Source organism: Xyrauchen texanus, chromosome 14 (genome assembly GCF_025860055.1).
Source record: "Xyrauchen texanus isolate HMW12.3.18 chromosome 14, RBS_HiC_50CHRs, whole genome shotgun sequence".
Classification (NCBI taxonomy): domain Eukaryota; kingdom Metazoa; phylum Chordata; class Actinopteri; order Cypriniformes; family Catostomidae; genus Xyrauchen; species Xyrauchen texanus.
The window spans coordinates 29,093,737-29,115,625 of record NC_068289.1 but is presented as its reverse complement, the minus strand read 5'-3'; the positions used below and the strand labels follow the sequence as shown (position 1 = coordinate 29,115,625).

At 43.2% G+C, this 21,889-nt stretch overlaps 1 pseudogene; it reads right to left on the bottom strand.

Moving 5' to 3' along the window:
• The window catches only part of LOC127654587 (integrin beta-like protein 1), a 61,861-nt pseudogene that overhangs the window by 24,810 nt on the left and 15,162 nt on the right, over positions 1–21,889 (bottom strand).

The following is a 21,889-nucleotide window of genomic DNA, read 5'->3' as shown; positions in this document are numbered from 1 at the left end:
TATATATATATATATATATAATAAAAAATATTCAGATAATTAAAATGCATTACATTCTTGTAGCAGAAGAGTTAATCATTGATAAGACAATACAAAAAGGCGGCTTTAGGATACAATCTATTATTTACTACCATATTATTGATCATAAGTCAATCATTGGCATACAGTTCACAGCAATCCATTTCACAAGAGAATTTGTCATTCAGTTGGAGATTTATTATGAGGGCTTGTTTAAGGACTGTCAATTTACATCTGTGTCAGACATGCTTGTGTAGCATCTCGGGTGCATTGCATCATAAATATAAATTTTTTAGGTCACTGTGTTAAGTTAAATATAGTTTAATACTTAGAACACATCTTGAGATCTCTTAGTTCGTATTTGCGCTCTATCAAGTGTTTTCAACGCAAGAACGTAACACATTTTTGGTGTTGTTCTGCGGCTCAAGGGTGTTTTTCTTGACTGTATAAACTGCGCATTGCCACACAGCTGAAGTTTCACTTACTGCCCTCTTCCATATCAGTGCGGGCATTGCGATTAATGCCGTAAATTTTTTTTACGTGTTATTTTTTGTCAAATTAATCACACTGAATTAATGCGTTAACTCGACAGCCCTACTATTATTATTATTGAACTAAAACAAAATGTCATGGTTACTGTCGTAACCTCTGCTCCATGATGGAGTGAACGAGACGATGTAGTGACACTAGGGGTCGCTCTTGAGAGCCCCGAACACCTCCCATTCTTTGAGAAAAGGCCAATGAGAATTGGCGAGTGGAATTTGCATGGCACTGCCCCAGACATACGGGTATAAAAGGAGATGGAATGCCAGAATGACCATAGAATGTCCATTCAGGTTTTGTGCTGAGGAGCCGAGACAAGGTCCGGCCATTTCAGCGGCAAGTACAGTGTTGTGGAAAGAGGGACACAATGTCTCATTCCCTCCAGCCGTGCCAGCGGCCTTTTCTCTCTATGTTTTTCGGCTGGGGCCATCTATCGCTATCATACGCATCAGGGAAAGTGTTCTTTTCCTTTCCTATTCTTTCAGGTGGAAAAGACCCTGCAGAGATCACATTCTGCCCAAAAGGGGAGGTCAACATGTGGCAATATGACACATGGGCTCAGCAGCCTCACATGGAATTGGCATGGTGGTAGGTCCTGTCAGAAAGGGGGGGAACTCTACAGACACAGCGACCAGGGGCAGAGAGAGCTCTGCCCAAGGGAGATGTGGGTCTGCCAACAGGAAGACCGTACCGCAGAATATACATCACAGGGTTTACCGGAGTAATCGGCACCTGTGGAGCACCTAACCCAGTACAGGGCACCACTGCCGAGTTCGTAAACCATAGGACTAGGGAGGAAGGACATCCAGGGTCCATGACTTTGTGAACTCTACTGGGGGGTAAAGTATGCATTTTCACCTCAGGGGAGGGTAAGCGATACACCCGACCAACTGTTCCATACTACCGAACTCTACCTTTCATACCTGAAAGAACACAGGAGGAAACCGGCTCAACCCGGAGATTGTAAAATCTTGTGAAGGTATTGGGTGTTGCCAAGCACACTGCTCTGCAGATGTCTGCTAAATAGGTGCCATTGGCCAGTGCCCATGAGGATGCCACACTCCATGTAGAGTGTGCTTGAACCCGCAAGGGGGTGCGCAGGGCCTGGGTCTGGTAGGCCAATGCAATGGCATCCACAATCCAGTGGGCAAGCCTCTCTTTAGAGATGGCATTCCCTTTCAGCTGTCCACCAAAGCAGACAAAGAGCTGCTCAAGCTCTGTGTTCAATCCAAGTAGGTGTGCAAAGCACGCACTGGACACAGCAATGACAGGGCTGGGTCTGCATCCTTCTGGGGCAGCGCTTGCAGGCTCACCACCTTATCCCTGAAGGGGGTCGTGGGAAGCTTGGGCAAAAAGCCCGGTCAGGGTCTCAGGATCACGTGAGAATCTGCGGGACCGAACTCCAGGCAAGAGTTGCTGACAGAGAACACTTGCATGTCCCTCACCCTCTTGATGGATATATGCGCTATCAGGTGGGCCATCTTTCAGGAGAGGGTGTTCAGCGCGACTGACTCTAGCAGCTCAAACAGGGCTCTCAGAAGGCCCAGGAGGACCACAGAAAGATCTCATGAGGGGAAGAGGCATGGCCTGTGAGGATTCAGCCTCCGGGAGCCTGTGAGGAACCTGATGATCAGGTCGTGTTTACCTAGGTACTTACCGCCCACTGCATCATGGTGTGCGGCTATAGTGGCTACATATACCTTCCAGTTGGAGGAGGACCGCCGCCCCTCCCAACTCTCCAGCAGGAAGGAAAGCACTAACCTGACAGCGCATCTCTGGGTGTCTTCACCTCGGGAAGAACACCAGTTCGCGACCAGGCGCCACTTCAGGGCATAAAGATGCCACATAGAGGGGGTTCTGGCCTGAGTGATCATGTCTACCACTGCTGGTGGTAGGCCACTCAGGTCTTCCATGTCCCATCCAAGGGCCAGACGAGGAGGTTCCAGAGGTCTGGGCGTGGGTGCCAGATTGTGCCCCATCCCTGAGAAAGAAGGTCCTTCCTCAGAGTAATCTGCCAGAGAGGTGCTGTTGCGAGGAGCGTGAGGTCCGAGAACCAAGTCTAGGTGGGCCAGTATGAGGGTGACTTGTTCCTCGTCCTCCCTGACTTTGCACAGGGTCTGTGCAAGAAGGCTCACTGGGGGAATGTGTATTTGCGCAGTCCCTGGGGCCAGCTGTGTGCCAGTTTGTCTGTCCCGAGGGTGCACCCATCAGGGAATACCAGAGCAGGCAGCAATCGAAGACTCATCCAGCTCGCGGGCCCTGAAAGAGTTGTCAAGCTGGCCGTGAGGCGGGTTGGTCTCATTCTGGAATCGGACAGTGTCATATTAGCATGCTGGGGAACGGTAGGTCCGCAGAGAATTACCTGATGAAACCACGCCCAAAGATGCGTATTTAAAAAGATGTTCAACGTCAATGTGTGTGCTCTAATAGAAAAATATACTCTTTAGTAGGAATATACACCCTTTTAGAGCTGTCGAAGTGCCCAGGGACGAATTCTGCACTTGTCGTGCAGAAGAAGAGAAAGCCACTGTAAATGCACCATATATCCAACAGCATACGCTTCTTAAAGAGGTGAATGGAACAGCAGTAGTATTCAGCTCGCTCGACTCCGAAAAAAAATCTGAATGGTGTGGGCATTCCAGCTCCTTTTATACCCGTATGTCCGGGGGAGTGGCATGCAAATTCCACTCGCCAATTCTCATTGGCCTTTTCTCAACGAATGGGAGGTGTTCAGTGCTCTCAAGAGCGAACCTTAGTTCAACACAACGTCGACACAATGACACGACGTCACTCCCATTCTGTCACGAATGAGTGACAGAAGGGGAACGCTGTTTTTTTGTGACCACTCAGCTTGGTTAAATTAAAGGTGCAACTCCGTGCCTGCGACCTACATGACACTCCTTTTTACACATGATTGTTTTTACTAATGATGCAAAAAGGTGATAATTAATATCAGCCAAACTACTTTTTGTAATAAAAACTAAAAGATACATAAAAATGTCTGTTACTGTGTTATAAGTGTTTTTATTTTATAAAAATATATTCACTTAGTAATATTCTTGATAATGTTGCAGCAATATCTAGTGGTGAGGATGCAGCTTAATGCTGAAAAACTCAGTTCTCAGTTACCTATGTCATTGTAAAAATATACTTTCACAGTTAGCCATGATTAATTGGTAACACTTTATTTTACTTTGTCCATCCATGTTGCACAAATTACACGTAACTAATATTAATTACTACAGTAATAATAACAATATGTAAGTACAAGCAGATCTACAAAATAAGTACACAGTAACTGTATATAGTTCATTAGTATTACTCAGTAATAACCAATTTAAATGCATACTAAAATAGACACTTCAAAATAAAGTTGAATAAAATGTATTCAGTGAGTGAAAGCGTCCAATCACACAGGAGGTTATTATTGAGATTATATTATTGAAAAATTCTGGCTTGTCATATGATCTCAATATTGTGACTCTCATGAACACCATGAGCATATTTTTCTGTTATTTATATATATATATATATATATATATATATATATATATATATATATATATATATTTCTGTTTAAAAGTTTAGCAATCAGCAAAAAATTACTTAGTGCATATTTAAAGCAATGTAAAAATAAAATGCATACATTTTATGTGACTTTCATATGACTATGTTTTAATAAATAAATGTTAATATAAACAAACACATTTATTGGTATTGTTTTCATGTTTACTGTATAGTACCAAGTGAAAGGTAAATGGTGTTCCATATGCCTTTAACCCAAAAATTTTGTAAAATTGACACCATCAAAGAATGAATCAACCTCTTGATTTGCTTGATTTTCAGTGCCTTGATTGCATTTTGAGCTGATTGTAATCAATCCACGATGTGTATGTTCTGAGGGTGTGCATAAAAAAATATTAAGGCAGGGTGAATACAAGTTCTCTATTAATCACCTACTTGCCCACTCTTGGCAGAACCATTTGTACAACATTGTTGATGCACTAGTGTTTAAAAATCAATATACTTAATGTCATAATGTGTGAGAGTATGCACTACTTTCCACCATAATAGATAAAGGATATAGTCCTATAACAGGTTAATGAGTAAGTGCTGTCAGTAGAATGCATGATGCATTGTACAGTACACTGGAGTCTACAGTTTGTGGGTTAATGTTTAAACCCACAGGCAATTATGCTATCACCATAGGAAAACTGATATGATGTGGTGTATCACTGCTGGTTTTGTTTTGGATGGCAAGCTACCAAAGTGGGAAGAGGCAAGAATTTTGATGGAAGTCTCTATGATAGCGTAGAAATTAACAGCTCAGCTGCACTGAAAGTAATTTAGAGCAGTTGATAAGGCTGTTCTGTTCTTTTTTGTTTCATTTTTACAAATGATCTACCAGAAGCAATAAAGAAAGCTAGAATTTGTTGCTGTGAATGAGACCAAAATGTATAATGACTTCTTTGCAATTTGCAAGGTTCATTAGATTGTGAGTGATGGACTTTTGACAGAAATGATTTATATAAAGTGATAGTAAAATAATACTCTCCTCCAAATTCACATTTTTTATGCAGCCCTAAATTATCATAATTAACAATCATTTTTTTCACTTAGATAAAAAAAGCTAAAGGTTTCATTTTAAAGATTAAATTTCCCCATAGGACTGTTCAAGCAATTTTTACCATTGTTTACAATAGTATCTTAGACAGTTCTTGCTGTGTACATGTTTATGTGCACTGGCCACACAAACACTGCCCTTAAACACAAATACACATGGTGACTGGCAAACCTTGAAATAAGCAAAACAAGAAAATGACAATGAGACCCAGTAAGATTCAAGCTGTTGCTATTTTTGCTATTTCTTATTATCAAGACCTTTATGATATGAAAGGGATAGTTCATCCTAAAATGAAAATTAATCATCATAAAGTTAATCATCCTCATGTTATTTCAAACCCATATGAATATTTATTTTGTCTGTGGAACACAAAAAAGAGATGGTAGTAAGAATAACAGCTTTAGTTACCATTTTCATTGCATTTTATTCCATATAATGAAAGTGACTAAGGCTGTCAGTTCCTAACATTCTGCCACTCCTTAAGTGTTCCAATGAAGAAAAAAAAGTCATACTGGTTTGGAATGACATTAGGGTGAAGAAATGAGGACAGAATTTTCATTTTTGGGTGAAGTCCAGATACTCACCTTGAATTTAACTTATTTGGTTTCAAGGTCAATTGAAAAGGTTGTTGCACTAAAAAGAACAGAGTGCCTGAGTCTACAGTTATCTTAAAATGCATTAGTCTGCTAGGGTGTAATTGCCGTTGTTTGACATTGACAGCCGTTAAAACTCTAGCTCCAAGCAGGCAAAGAATACAACAAAGCAACGCCCTGTCTGACAACCTCTCAGTCTGCCAACAGATAAAAGCTGTGAGCTGCCGTTGCCACAGTAACTGGTGATGTCATAACACTTTTGCTTTTTGCTTTTACAGAAACCACACACTTCATCTTTATATTTTTTACTCCTTTTCTTCTTACACCTCAATGGGATCATTCAGACAAAACATGTTCTTGCATTAAAAAAGCTAGACTAAAAGAACATAGTAATATGATCTTGTAATATGTTTTAAAAATGTGGCGCTCATGCTTGAGATGCAAAAAAAATTTTTGAGATGTGGTGTAATGGGCAAAGATGTCCGTCTTGGGCATGTTTACATAGAAAAACAGCACAGATTGAAGCAAAAGCACATTCTATGTGAACACCCCCTAATGATGTCATCCATCAAAAGCTGAATTATAAAGAATTCAAGAAGTGGAACACAATGGGTTAAATTTAAAACTTATTGTAATGAAAGAACAGAGTAAACAATAACAAGCATTAATAGATCGTAATAAACAATATTCAACATCTTTATTGATACAATACAGACTGTATCAATCACATGACACTCTAGACCCCATAGAGAAAGTGTAACATTTCCATATGCTTTTTCACAGTAGCTAGTGGCATTATGTGTTCGTAAATGGAGAAAGCAGCACTGCTAGCTTAGACGTGATTAATGGCAACCTCACTGATCATGTATGTGCTTTGGTCCGAATCGAACAATTAATTCCTTCACAATATTTGAGAGACAGCCATCCGGTAAGTTCAATTCTCTGGAGAGCCGTTTTTGTGCAGGTGCCAAGACAAAGCCCAGTTCCTCTCAATTTTTAAACATCATAATGACTCAGCCTCATCAACTGCCAATAATATGACCCCTTGTTCATCTTTAAGAGTTACATTATTATGAATTTATAACCATGGAGCTCAAAACCTCAGATAAATGCTGCCCTGGAAGTGGCACCAGCCGTCCCAAGTAAGATTGGGAATTATATAACAACATCATCTCTGTTGACCAGCTTTCTTTAGACACTGGCTACATTCCAGTTTGCAGACTTACTAATTTATAACCTTATAATTCATTATTACTTAACTTCTAGGTTCTAGGTAAAAATTTATATGGCAGCTACAACAATTTGCAAGGGGTGTGATAGATGAAAAAGCATGCACAGATGCAATATTTGCATTATTTCAACGTATTACGATTTCGGATATATGCATTTTAATGTCACACACTATTTAGTAAAGTATGCAAAATGTTCAAGCAATCATTTTTCCTTGGCTTTCTAGAATGATAGATGACGATGCACACAAACCAGCATCACTTTTGTCCCACAAATTTGACAAGGAAAATTAGCCTAATAAAGACACCAATGTTTAGCAGCACAGACCACTGCCTTCTCTGACATTAAATGACAAGTGTGCTGGTGCTGTGCTGAGTGTATTTTGATGTGTTTTGTGAAGCCTGAACCTGCCGTGCCAAGCGCAAAGGTTCATGCAAATGAGTCTGGTGCACTAAATGGGGTGAGCAGGTTTCTCACCGTCTGCTTTTTAAAGTGCAATTAGGAAATATCAAGAGCCACAAAGAACCAGAGTTAAACCCCTTTCAGAGTAGGTTTTAAGATAGAAATACATGTAGGTGTGTGGGATATGAATATAAAACATAATGTGTATATATATTGAGTGTAAATGTCCTTCAATTCAGATTATAGTAAGAATAAAAGCCCTTGAAAAATGAAAGAGGTAGAAAACTTTTTTGCATGCCACCACACAAAGTTTCAATGGTGTTCAGAACTGGTAACATTTTGGAACGTGCTGATTTGGTGGGATTTACAATCAAAAGACAGGAATAGTACATTTAGTTTTGGACATCATATCATATAGTGTAAAAATGGTCACATTCAACATCAAATGTTCAGTGTAAAGACCAGAGAATCAGGGGATTTCTGACAAGTTCACGAAAATATTGACTTATATGCAGTAGTATTTTTTTTTCATTGTCAGCAGAAACACCCTCAGAACAGGTATTTCCTGAGGGATATTTCAGACTTAAAAGAATGTGAAATCTCCCAGCTGTTGACTGGAAAAAAAGCTCAACTGGCTCTTTGTTACTCAGAACCCTTTTCAAGCTCTTCAGCTGAGTCCTGCTTACTCTCTATAGTGAGTAAGCAGTGTAAGGTGTGGTACCATTATTTTTGTTGGGGGTGTCACATCTACCAATTGTTTTTGGCAAAGTCTGGCCCTCTTCTGATGGAGGTCAGATTCCTTCAGATATTAATGAAGGTATGGACTGAAAAAAGTTTTTAGGTTTCAGTACGCAGTTCTTTCTCCCAGGAGTCATTCCCTTAACTTGGAAAAATGGGAACATAAGTAAAAAAAAAAAAAAGAAATAAAGAAAACAAGTTAAATCTATTTATTTATTTATTTTTATTTTTGACGCTTAGCAATTCCAAACAATTTCTGCATGGGATGACATGAGAATCCCTCATATGGGGAGCTTCTCCACAGTACTGCGTAAATGTTTGCATTGATTTAGCCAGGTTGACAGTTCCTCTTAATTGTGGGAGTGAAATTCAGAGTGGAGGAAACTTACGTAATTACCTCCTGTCAAGATAATGGATGCAAGGAGCAGACCTATAGCTCCAATCATGGGTGAATTTCTATGTAAACAGATGTATAAATCATCATTTGGTGGCCACTTCTCAGGCCACACTCTCAGTTAGCAAAACATTGGAACAATCTATGGCTTATTGATGCTGAACTGGAAAGCCACAGTGTTCCGTTCAAACTGCATCCTGGCAAAAGCTTATCACACATAAGCAGAATCTGCCACTAGTCCAATATTCAGCTTTCTGTTATTGATGAGGGGCTTGTTCTATTATTTAATTCCGCACATGAGTCCAGGAATTAATTTATTTGTATTTTTTGTATTGCCTGCCAATTAATAATTTCGCTTGGCCACCATTTAAACCATGATTTGTTTGAAGCGGTTTAAGGGTACAGCTGAAAGAATTAAAGCTAATTAATGAATTCTGGCAGCAAGTCATATGGTGACACTTTACACTTTAGTTACAATTTAATCATTTACCCTCTATCTCTCTCTCTCACTCCCTCCCTCTCTCTCTCTCACTCTCTCTCTGAGAGAGTCTGAGAATTTCAGACTGCCAAGATCCAGTCTCTGTGCATATTTTGCTTTTTATACATGTGGTAATGAACAAAAAGAATCTTATAGAACTTGAGAGAAGATGTGTTACTCAACAAATATGGACTTGTATGATTTTGAGTGCTGTACAACAAACAGACCTCTGTCAGTGTTTGGCAATGAAATAACACTCAAAGTAAAAGATGGAAATATTATGATATATTAGAAATTCCTTAGAGGATTTAATTGTGTTTACTCTTTTTCAACCCAGGGACAGCCATTATAACTTAAGTGTTTGTGGAGCGGAGGGGGGCGGGGCCGGGTCAGAATATCGCGCGCCCAGTCCCCAATCGGCCTGATGAGGCGCGCGAGGGATAAAGGCGGCCGGTGACGATTGTTCGAGAGAGAGAGAATTACGGGCATGTCCGCATGTGTGTTTGTTTATGTTGTGTTTTAAGTTTCTTATTCAATTATTATTTATGTTGACAAGCCGGTTCTCGCCTCCTCCTTGCCCATCCTTTAACTGTTTTACATTGGTGCCAAAACCCGGGAGGGAGGAGGGATGCCCGTCGCAGAGTCCTCGACACTGCCATCCACCCTGGGGAGTGCCACTGCCATCTGCCGGGTGACGGAGTAGCCCGACCGCCCGGATGCGGGGAAGGCCGTCGTCCGCGGGGCAAGTGGGGAAGGGATACCCCGACTGCCTGGAGCGAGGGAGCCGCTGCCGGGGGCGGAGGAGTGCCCTGCCGTCCCCAGAGACGCGGAGGGGTCGAGGGAGACCGGCGTCCGCGAGGGGACGAGGGAAGAAATTCTCCGACCGCCCGGAGCGGTAGGGCCGCTGCCAGGGGCGGAGGAGTGTCCCCATTTGCTGCCAAGAAAGCGGAGGCGCGTTCTGCCCGCTGGGGGTCGAAGGTTTCACTCCGGTTCGCCCGGGGTTGGAGCGGCTGTCGTCCGCCTGAGTGTGGAGGAGTGTTCGAGGACCACGCAACGGTACATCAGAGAACCGGTGAGTGAGCTTTTTCTCTCTCTCCTTTCTCTCTCCCTTTCGCACCGTGTTGGCCTTTTCCCTCGCCTATTTTGTTGTTGTTTCTCCCCTTCTGTCTCCTCCCAGGGCGAGGAAGGCGGGGATAACCACGCGAGATACACCCCGCCCCAGGAATGGGGGGGTGTAAGTCATGCCGGTGGCACCCCGGCCTGAGATAACGCCGGGAGGAATGTGGAGCGGAGGGGGGCGGGGCCGGGTCGGAATATCGCGCGCCCGGTCCCCAATCGGCCTGATGAGGCACGCGAGGGATAAAGGCGGCCGTTGACGATTGTTCGAGAGAGAGAGAGAATTACGGGCATGTCCGCATGTGTGTTTGTTTATGTTGTGTTTTAAGTTTCTTATTAAATTATTATTTATGTTGACAAGCCGGTTCTCGCCTCCTCCTTGCCCATCCTTTAACTGTTTTACAGTGTTTTTAAAAGAGAGAAAGTTATATTATATACTCAAGATGTTGCTGGAATATGTGGGGGCCAAAGTCATTTAAAAACAGGTGCATAGAAGACAGAGTCCATTTAAGTTAAATAATCACCTCACTCACCAACCACCAAATCTCCAAGACTAATATTTTTACCACACTTTACTTACTTATACAGTGGGGAACAACGGAAATAACAACCACACTAGCTCTGATTAATTTCAGAATTTGTCATTTTGTCTCATTTCTTTTTAATGACAGTGTTAGCTAATGCCAAGTTAACAGTTTTATTACCATAACAATCACTGCAGTAGCTATGCATTTTGGTGCAACATTTGGTTACCATGGACATTTTTGGTTACCATGGTAAGGGAACAATCTTGATATAGTGAAATAGGCAATTCAAATTAAATAGTCAAACAAATCATTCATCCACAGAAGGAGAATTCAATGACTCACAGCACTCTCAACATTATTTTTGGTGGATTTGTGTTGTTCTCTGGGTTTAGCAGTGCAAAGTAACAGAAGGATGTAACATCAATCATCATGGAAAAACTCTGCAGGATGATGCAGAGCATTTACTGCTTTTAAGCTGTATGTGAAAACTCACCAGTTGAAATGTAGTCCATATGCAGAAATACTAAGTATGGTAAGGGAAACTAGTATGGTAGTATGCCTTTTCGAACTCAGCCAATTGAAATTACACACATTACTTTTAAGAGTCCTCTGGCCTGTTATGTGACCCATCAATGTAACACCTTTGAACTGTGAAAAGCTGCCATTGGAACTCACTTTGGCACAGATCTCATGTACATAGATGCTATACATAATTACCTATGCCAAAGCATGACTGGCCTCCACAGACTGTGAACAAGAGAGAGGATAATCACATTTCTTTCCGGCCCAGCCCTCCTTGCAGTCACACCTGGCACAGTTACACTGGCCGTGACCTTTAAACAAACATATAGTAAGATCTGAAGTCCTCTAATGGATGACTGATCAGCTGAAACTCTGCATGAAGCTGCTGTGGATACAGGCAAAGATAACACATTGGTTGCCAGTGTTTGTGTGTGCACATGTTTGTTTATGGACTCAAAACGTACAGCTCTTGAACATGAAAACAAAAATTAAGTTTCAACGCAGTCCTCAGAGGCAAACATAAGATCACAATTAAGAGCGACAGTGACTGCCACGTTTCAGCACCCTTGGTTCTGGAAGTATTTTTCCCCTTGATTTTCTCCATAGGGATTTCAAAATATTCTTCAATAAAGATTTCTAAGGTCAAGGTCAAGGTCAATTTATTTATATGGCACATTTAAGAACACTAGTGTATACCAAAGTGCTGTACATATGCAAATGAAACAATACCAGGGCACAGAGGAATAAAAGACTAATAACAATACAAGAAATTACCCATATAGCAGAGTGTCCGCTAGAAAAAAATGGTGCCGGTCACTTTCGTTTTACGGACATTTTGATGATATGCCGGTCAAATATATCGCCTCTTAATTAGTCAAGTTGAGGAAAACTGGAGGCAGTCTATGTAACTTAAAAAATGACATAATCAGGCCGTATAGAATGCAACATATTATTATTAGCTTAACTTTCAAATAGACGAAAAAGAAAACATGAACGTCCGATTGGCGTCAATCAACGCCAATTGTTTTTTACTGTGGTTTCACACACATTCACTTTTTGAAACATTGAGGCACGGATGTACCTAATACAAATAAATAAAACATCTCCAGTTAACTAGCAGATCATTCATTTAGTCCGTTATTAAATAAGAGATCTAGCGCTAAAATCTGTTGTTTTTGAAATCAAGCTGAGCCTCGTGTCCGCTGCTATCAGTTGCATGGACGACGCGCTGCGCGAAGTTGCGCAATCTTCACTAGGACGCGCGTTTCAATCTATCGCCGTTGCGGAGACTCTCTATTAATTCCGGTGAAATCACAAAATAAAATGCACACAAACGTGTCCCTGCTTGATATAGACTGTAACCATGCACTGATGAACATAGGCTATTCAGTTTTGATGATAGAGAAAAAAACTGCACGAATGCGCGGATTAGAAGCACTGATCTATCTATAATGAGATGTTCCTGATTCACCATCGTCTGGCCTCTGAAAAAAGCTTTTAAAGCTAGTCTGCCTGGGCCTGGCCATATTTGAAACGTCTCACTCAATCGTTTGTTGTTTAGGTCTATATTGCAGCCGTTTTAGGCGTGCGCTTTATTTGAAATGCAGCATGCGATGTTGTTTCATAACTTTCAAACGATAGAGCCTGTTCCTTTATAACATAGCAAGAGATCGGTGTATTTTTGCTTTATACATTTTAGGCTTATTCTCAAATTCAGATTGTGTTAGGGGGACGGGATTATTAGGCAATTTTAATCGGACAATTTGACCGGAGAGATTCAATTTTGTCGGACATTTAATTTTTTTACCAGCCAACGTCCGGTAAATACCGGACAACGGAAACCCTGCCATATAGTCTACAATAAACATTCAAACAAAAGCCAAGAAATACAGATACGTCTTCAGGTGTGATTTAAAAACAGGAATGGAAGGGGCAGACCTAACATCCAGAGGTATACTGTTCCATAGTCTAGGGCCAGCAACAGAAAAAGCACGATCCCCTTTAAAGTTAAGGCGAGACTGAGGTATTTGCAGGAGAAATTTGTCAGAAGATCTGAGGCTTCTAGGGGTTTGTTGAAAGCTCAGAAGTTCTGACAGATAAGAAGGGGCCACACCATTTAAGGCTTTATAAACAAATAACAAGATCTTAAAATGGATCCTATAATGCACCGGTAACCAGTGGAGAGATGCTAAAACCGGTGAAATGTGTTCCCTCTTCTTAGCACCAGTAAGCAACCTAGCAGCTGCGTTTTGGACCAACTGCAGGCGATACAGAGATGAGTGATTTAGCCCCATATACAGTGCATTTTAATAGTCAAGTCTAGATGAGATGAAGGCATGGATAACTGTCTCCAGATCCTTAAATGAGAGCAGAGGTTTTAATTTGGCTATTTGCCTTAATTGCAAAAAGCTACTCCTCACCACAGCATTTATCTGTTTTCCAAAATTTATCTCAGAGTCAAAAATCACACCTAGGTTTTTTGCAAAAGGATGAACATTTGAAGACAGTGTGTCTAGGTTCCTAGTGATATCAGAGACAGCACCAGGAAGAACAAACATAACCTCAGTTTTGCTCTCATTTAATTGGAGAAAGTTTTTTGCAGTCCAGCATTTAATGTCCTCAAAGCATTTTAGAATCACAGAGCAAGAGTAATCAGAACTAAGAGGAATATATAGCTGAGTATCATTGGCATAGCAATGATATAAAATATTATATTTCTTCATGATAGAACCCAAAGGGAGCATATACAGAGAAAATAGAATGGGTCCCAAGAGAGACCCCTGGGGTACCCCACAAGTGAACAATGCAGAAGAAGAGGACAAATTTCCAATCGTAACCCTCACAGTCCTATCTGAGAGGTATGATGTAAACCAATCTAAAGCAGTTCCCTTGATGCCAACCTCATCCCTTAAACATTTAAGGAGGATAGCATGGTCAACGGAATCAAATGCAGCACTGAGATCAAGTAACATTAGAACTGCAGATTTACTGGAATCCAGAGTGAGCAACAAATCGTTCGACACCTTGAGAAGTGCAGACTCAGTGCTATGTTGTGATCTAAAACCTGATTGAAATGTATCTAAAATATTGTTACCTGAGACAAATAGGGAAAGCTGATTAAAGACAATTTTCTCCAAGATTTTTGATAAAAAAAGGCAGTTTAGATATGGTTTTAAGATCGGTCATATTTAAATTAGACTTCTTGAGAAATGGCCTGATCACTGCCTGCTTAAGGCATGACAGAACACAGCCACTGTTCAATGAGCTATTTAAAATGGCCAATACACTACAGCAAATAGTATCCAGCACTTCTCTAAAGAGCCGGGTGGGAATAACATCAACCGAAGAGGTGGTCGGCTTAATCTATTGGACTATATCCATAAGATCTGTGAGGGATATTGTTTCGAAACGATCAAACAGAGCGGAGCAGGTGACTTGTTCAGAGAGATCAAAACTACCAATGGTCATACTAGATCGTATGGCATCCACCTTACCCATAAAAAAATCTAAAAACGCTGTACAAGTCTCAGGTGTAGCATCAAGGCCTGAATTAGTAGTAGGAGAGAACTTTCTACTTATTGTATTAAACAGAACTTTGGGATTGTGAGAATTATTTGAAATTGCTTCAGAGAGATATTTGATTTTTGCATCTTTTATAGAATGTTGGTAAACGGATAGAGTGTATTTCATGAGTTCGTAAGACACTTGCAATTTGTCTTTTTTCCATTTACGCTCAGCTTTCCTACAATCCTGTCTGAGAGCTCGTGTATTACTATTCAACCAAGGTTCTGTCCTAAGTTTAGGTTTTGAAAATTTAAAAGGGGCGACAGAGTCTAAAATAAAAGTGCAGGTATCATTAAAATGGGTAACTACCTCTTCTATTCCTAAATTTGTGTTTATTAATTCCTGAGTACTTTTGGAAAAAGTGGAGAAGGCCTCAGAAAAATGACTAACCATAGCTAAGGTAACAATGCGAGAAAAGGACCCAGAGGGGTACGATTTTCAAGTTTGCCCAGGCAATATAGCATTAAAAACAATAGGCTTATGATCAGAGAGACAAAAGTCAGAGATTTCAATATTTTGTACAGAAATGCCAAAAGATAAAACAAGATCAAGTGTATGACCGTGCTCATGAGTAGGGCCAGAAATATGCTGTGTGAGATTAAAAGAATCAATAATCTGCAAAAACTCCCTAACCAGTGGCTTGGAAGGACAGCAGATATGAATATTAAAATCACCAAGAATTATAAGATTGTCCGTAGTAGGCAGAATGTTAGAGAGAAAACCAGCAAATTCCTGAATAAAATCCTTATTATAGTTAGATGGCCTATAAATGAGAGCACAAAGTACTGGAATAGGCAGCTGACCCTGTAGCAGTTGTACTTCAAAAGGAATTATATTGATCCGTGGGTAGCAATCGGCACTTACATATGTTTCTAAAAATTGAAGCCAATCCCCCACCTCGCCCCACAGTCCTGGGGGAACTAAACAAATCATATCCATTGGGAGAAAGTACAATTAAAAGGTTCCAACTCACGATTCGAAGCCAAGTCTCCATTATGAATAAAATGTCCAAGTCCTGTGATTTAACAAAGTCATTTAAAATGAATGTTTTATTTTGATGAGATCTTGTGTTTACCAAAACCATCTTAGCAACATGAGTATTTTTCTCAGATTGTTACGTCTAGTGCTGACACAGGACAAGACGGACAAGAGGTGCGGATCCAAACGCGGTTTTATTCAATACATAAATAATAAAAGGGTAAACACAAATAAAAGTCCACGATGGGAAAACAGGCAGCTGAAACACAATGGAACAGATAAACACGAGGAAGCAAAGTACTAACAACACTAGGATTAAACACATAAGAAATAAAAGGGGTAAACACAAAGAAAAGTCCACGAGGGGAAAACAGGAAACTGATACACAACGAAACAGATATAAACACGAAAAAACAAACTCTGAACTCGGGTAGGGAACACGGACCAGGCTGGACAACATGCAAGAAACGAAACATTACCAAACAACGACCGACAGAGAGTAAACAAAGAACCAAGGTTTAAATACGCAGACAAAGTGGAGACTGAACGAGACACAGGTGAAAACAATGATGAGTGCAGGCAGTGGGGGAGGCCGGGAATTGTGGGAAATGTAGTTTAACACACGGACAGTGAGACTCAGGGCGGACAACAGGGAAAACGTGACATGGAGCGGGATCGGTGACGGGTGAAAAGGAAAACACGGAGCGGACAACAAGGAAACGTGAAATCAAAGTGATAGTGAAACAGAGAACAGAGGGCAGACAACACAGGAACGTAACATAACCCCGAATAAAAAAAGGACAGGATTCCAGACGGTCCTAAAGCAAAAAGAAAACCCACACAGAAGAACAGAAACAAAAGACCCAAGGAGTGAGGGGGTAGACCCGGGGGAACACAGACAGAGAAAAGGGAGCACAAGGGGCACAGAGACAGACCAAAAAGGCACAAGGGACACGGAGACAGACCACGGGGGCACAAGGGGCAATTAGGCAGTCCATGGGGGCACAAAGGGAAATGAGACAGTCCATGGGGGCACAAAGGGAAATGAGACAGTCCACGGGGGCACAAAGGGAAATGAGACAGTCCCCGGGGCCAATTAGGCAGTCCCTGGGGGGACAAAGGGACAGGTTTAGGAGGCCAGGGAGGTATCGACCGGGCAGGGACAGGTTTAGGTGGTCTTGGAGGTGTTGACCGGGCAGGGACAGGTTTAGATGGCCAGGGGGCTGGCCATAAGGCAAGGGCCGGTTCATGGGGCCTGGGAGGAGGAGTGGCCACTGGGGAGGCCGGCGGAGCCGAGGGAGGTTCGGGAGGCGGATCCGAGGATGGCTCAGGAGGCGGAGTCGAGGGAGGTTCAGGAGGTGGAGCCGAGGGAGGCTCGGGAGACGAAGCCGAGGGAGCCCCCGAAGGCCGGGCCGAAGCAGGCCCAGGAGGCGGAGCCGAGGAGGGTTCAGGAGGTGGAGCCGAGGAAAGCTCAGGAGGCAGAGCTGAGGGAGGCTCTGGAAGCTCAGGAGGCGGAGCTGAGGGAGGCTCATGAGATGGGGCTGAGGGCGGTGGCGCCGTAGGCAGCTCTAGAGGCGGAGGCCTGGAATGCTCTGGAGGCGGAGCCAAGGGAGGCTCAGGAGACGGAGCCGTAGGAGGCTCAGGGGCGGAGCCGGGGGAGGCTCGAGGGGCAGATCCCTAGAAAGCTCTGGAGTCTCTGAGAGCAGAGCCGTAGGAGGCTCGAGAGGCGGAGCCGTAGGAGGCTCGAGAGGCGGAGCCGTAGGAGGCTCGAGAGGCGGAGCCGTAGGAGGCTCGAGAGGCGGAGCCGTAGGAGGCTCGGGGAAAAAGGCCGTGGAAGACTCGAGAGGCTCTGGGGGCGGAGCCCTGGAAGGCTCGAGAGGCTTGAGAGGCGGAGCCCTAGAAGACTCGAGTGACTTGAGGGGCGGAGCCTTGGGAGGCTCGAGAGACTCAAGAGGCGGAGCCCTGGAAGGCTCGAGAGGCTTTAGAGGCAGAGCCCTGGAAGGCCCGAGAGACTTGAGAGGCGGAGCCCTGGGAGGAGCAGCCCTGGAAGACTCAAGAGACTTGGGAGGCGGAGCCCTGGGAGGCTCGGGAGGCTCGAGAGGCGGAGCTCTGGAAAGCTCGGGAGGCGGAGCTCTGGAAAGCTCGGGAGGCGGAGCTCTGGAAAGCTCGGGAGGCGTTGGCCCTTGGACGGTCATGGCTGCTGGCGCTGACTCCTGGACGGTCCTGGCTACAGGCGCTGGCTCAGGGACGGTCGAGGCTACAGGCGCTGGCTCAGGGACGGTCGAGGCTACAGGCGCTGGCTCAGGGACGGTCGAGGCTACAGGCGCTGGCTCAGGGACGGTCGAGGCTACAGGCGCTGGCTCAGGGACGGTCGAGGCTACAGGCGCTGGCTCATTGACCTCTGAGGCGACAGGCACTGGCTGGGTGACCGTAGCTGACGAGGGCTCTGGCTCGCAGACCGGGGCAGGCGAGGGCTCTGGCTCGCTGGCCGGGGCAGGCGTGGGCTCTGGCTCGCTGGCCGGGGCAGGCGTGGGCTCTGGCTCGCTGGCCGGGGCAGGCGTGGGCTCTGGCTCGCTGGCCGGGGCAGGCGTGGGCTCTGGCTCGCTGGCCGGGGCAGGCGTGGGCTCTGGCTCGCTGGCCGGGGCAGGCGTGGGCTCTGGCTCGCTGGCCGGGCAGGCGTGGGCTCTGGCTCGCTGGCCGTAGCTGGCGTGGGCTCTGGCTCGCTGGCCGTGGAAGGTGTGGAGTAGCGAGCAGAAGCTTCTGCCCTCCTCCTCCTCCTTCGGGCTGACGAGGTTGAGCGCGCTGGCGCAGGAGCAGAGGAAGCTGAGCACACCGGCTCTGGAGCGGACCAAACTGGCGACGCTGGTTCGTGGATTAAGGCAGGCGTGGAGGTTGGCTTGCTGGCAGGTGGGGCAGGCGCGAAAGGACGAGCCATGGACGACTGGAGGGTCACCACTGCAGGAGGAGAGGCAGGGTCTTCCTCAACAACGCCCACAGTGAGTGACGAGCCGCAGACCAGCAAAGTCTCCTCCACGAATTCCAGGAGAGTCCAGCCGCGCGTCGCCGGTGGCAACCGCTCCTTAAGCGAACTGTTCAGATTGCCCCTGAAGAAAGCCACCAGGGAGGAGTCTGGGAGGTCCGCGACACTCGCCAGCTCGAGGAAGTTGCGGATGTGGTCCTCCACAGGACGGTCCTCTTGTTTCAGGCAGAGGAGTCTGAAGTTCGCCTGTTGCACCGCTGGATCCATTGTGGGTCGGTCGTTCTGTTACGTCTAGTGCTGACACAGGACAAGACGGACAAGAGGTGCGGATCCAAATGCGGTTTTATTCAATGCATAATAAATAAAAGGGTAAACACAAATAAAAGTCCACGATGGGAAAACAGGCAGCTGAAACACAATGGAACAGATAAACATGAGGAAGCAAAGTACTAACAACACCAGGATTAAACACATAAGAAATAAAAGGGGTAAACACAAAGAAAAGTCCATGAGGGGAAAACAGGAAACTGATACACAACGAAACAGATATAAACACGAAAAAACAAACTCTGAACTCGGGTAGTGAACACGGACCAGGCTGGACTACATGCAAGAAACGAAACATTACCAAACAACGACCGACAGAGAGTAAACAAAGAACCAAGGTTTAAATACACAGACAAAGTGGAGACTGAACGAGACACAGGTGAAAACAATGATGAGTGCAGGCAGTGGGGGAGGCCGGGAATTGTGGGAAATGTAGTTTAACACACGGACAGTGAGACTCCGGGCGGACAACAGGGAAAACGTGACATGGAGCGGGATCGGTGACGGGTGAAAAGGAAAACACGGAGCGGACAACAAGGAAACGTGAAATCAACGTGATAGTGAAACAGAGAACAGAGGGCAGACAACACAGGAACGTAACACAGATGCCACGTTTGGCGGCTCCGAGTAAACCAGATTTCTTTGATTTGCTCCTCTTCTGATAATACGTGGCCGTGCTGTATCGCAAACAGTGTTTGCCGTATCTGGTAGAATGGGCGATAGAAAAAACCGTGGAAGGAAAACTCCATCCGGATCTCGAGCACACAAATCCGTGCAGTGGATTTTATATATAGAAGTGTTTGCCGATCGTATGAAAGCACAGTACTGATTCCTTTCACATACACACATAAGCAATACGAACAGGTACAGAGAAAATAGCAGAGGACAGGAGTGACGGTATGCCAACAACCACACTGGCGCCATCTTCCAACAGATGTGTATAACTTTCTTTTTTCTGCTGAAGCCATACACCAAGCTTACCAGCTCCAAGCTGAATCACAGCATAACACACTTTAATTTGAAGCAAAAAAAATATATGAATATTAGAAAATTTAAAGGTACAAGACTATATACAAAATGTATTTTATGAGGGAATTTACCGCAGCAACATGAAGCATTGCGAATGACATAAGTTCAAAAGTAAGTTTAAAATAGCAGTACAATATTTAACTATTGATTTAGGGGCATTGTTTATAAGTACTGTATAAAAGCTAAATATTTTAAGGCCATTTTAAAATTTTCAGATATACATAATATAGATATAGATATATAATCTAATATCATAAATATAAGTAGTTTGGTGAATACAGTTGAAATCACACTGGTTGTACAGAAGCATATACTATAATCTCTTAACAACCTGGGCTCATGGTAGGCCTGCATTGAAGTGTTTATAAGTTATTGTTAAAAATCAGTTTCTATGTGGATAAAATATGTGTGATTTTTACTTATTGTGCTCTATTGAAGACCTCAGCATTGGAAACAGATGCTGAAATGTTTGAACTTTGTCTGTTGTTCTTGAGCTCAGGATAATCCATGTGGCCTATGTTTATGAAAGATCGGGTATAGGTGGAGTGAATGGATAATAGAACATTTCCAACCTGTCCTCTTTTACAGCAACAGTAAGTATTTTCACTGCTGGAACTTGGAATGTTAGCCATTTCCTTTCTGGGGGGTTTAATAAAGCCAACACTGGCTTTGAACATTTAAAGCAATTTTCTTGAGGCAATTGATAAAAATGCTGATACATTTTGTCCAAGTTTTTATATCCCAAAACGTTTGATGGGATAAAATATGTATATATATATATATATATATATATATATATATATATATAGATAATAAGAATGATAAGCTTGAGAGAAATGTTTTATGTCAATAAATAATGCCTATATGAAAATATTGCTTCACCTGAACAGAAATCATCAGAGTATCTGTCGTACATCACATAACAACTTCTTTCGTCACACTCGCATGTCTCTCCATGGATGTCTCCTGAGGGATCCACGTCATAGCAGGTGCACTCACCATATACACAGGTTCCTACAAAAACAAGGTGAAAGCATGGTATAGGTTCAGCTTTTTCAGTTGTGTATCACACACCTAAAGCTAATATAAACATAAAGTGTACATCTTAAATTATTTGATTTACCTTCTAAAAGCTGTAAATGTTAAAAGTGATGTGTGCATTTTCTGTAACCACTAGTATAACCACATGGAATTGTAAAAACTTTTTTTGAAACAGGTCAAGAACATTCCCATTGTCTGCCATTTGTTGTTCACACAGATAGTCCCACGCCAAACTCATGCCATTTGTTGTTTAAGTTGATATGTTGCTATGACTCACTGGTTCAAGAAGGGTCTGTCTGCATTCTTCAAGATTACTACAAGACACAACCACTACAAGGCACACCCACTATATGTAATGACCCCCTTCAAATTACCAGCTAAATGCTCAAGTATCACAAAAGTTGGATGATACATTCATACACTGTGTTTGTTGTGTTTATTTGGAGTGCCGCAGCAACACTACACTTGTCCCTACCCCTAAACCTAAACTTAACCCCCCCAAAAAATGAAAACTTATTTTACTTATTGTAAAATTATTAAATACACCAAAACTTAAAAGTTCTATTGAATTACATCATATCGCCGTATCACTAGGTGGCAACAGTGAGGATAAATGCGATGAAAATGAAGAGAAGAAGCTAATGGTAAGCTAAGCTAATAGGCTAACCGACTAGCTTGTGATAATAAAATCAAGTCTGTGGTAAACATTATTTGACGATACATGATTTTGCTCTACAACATAAATTACACACCGTCATCCCTCAAACATGAATTTCGAAGCAGTA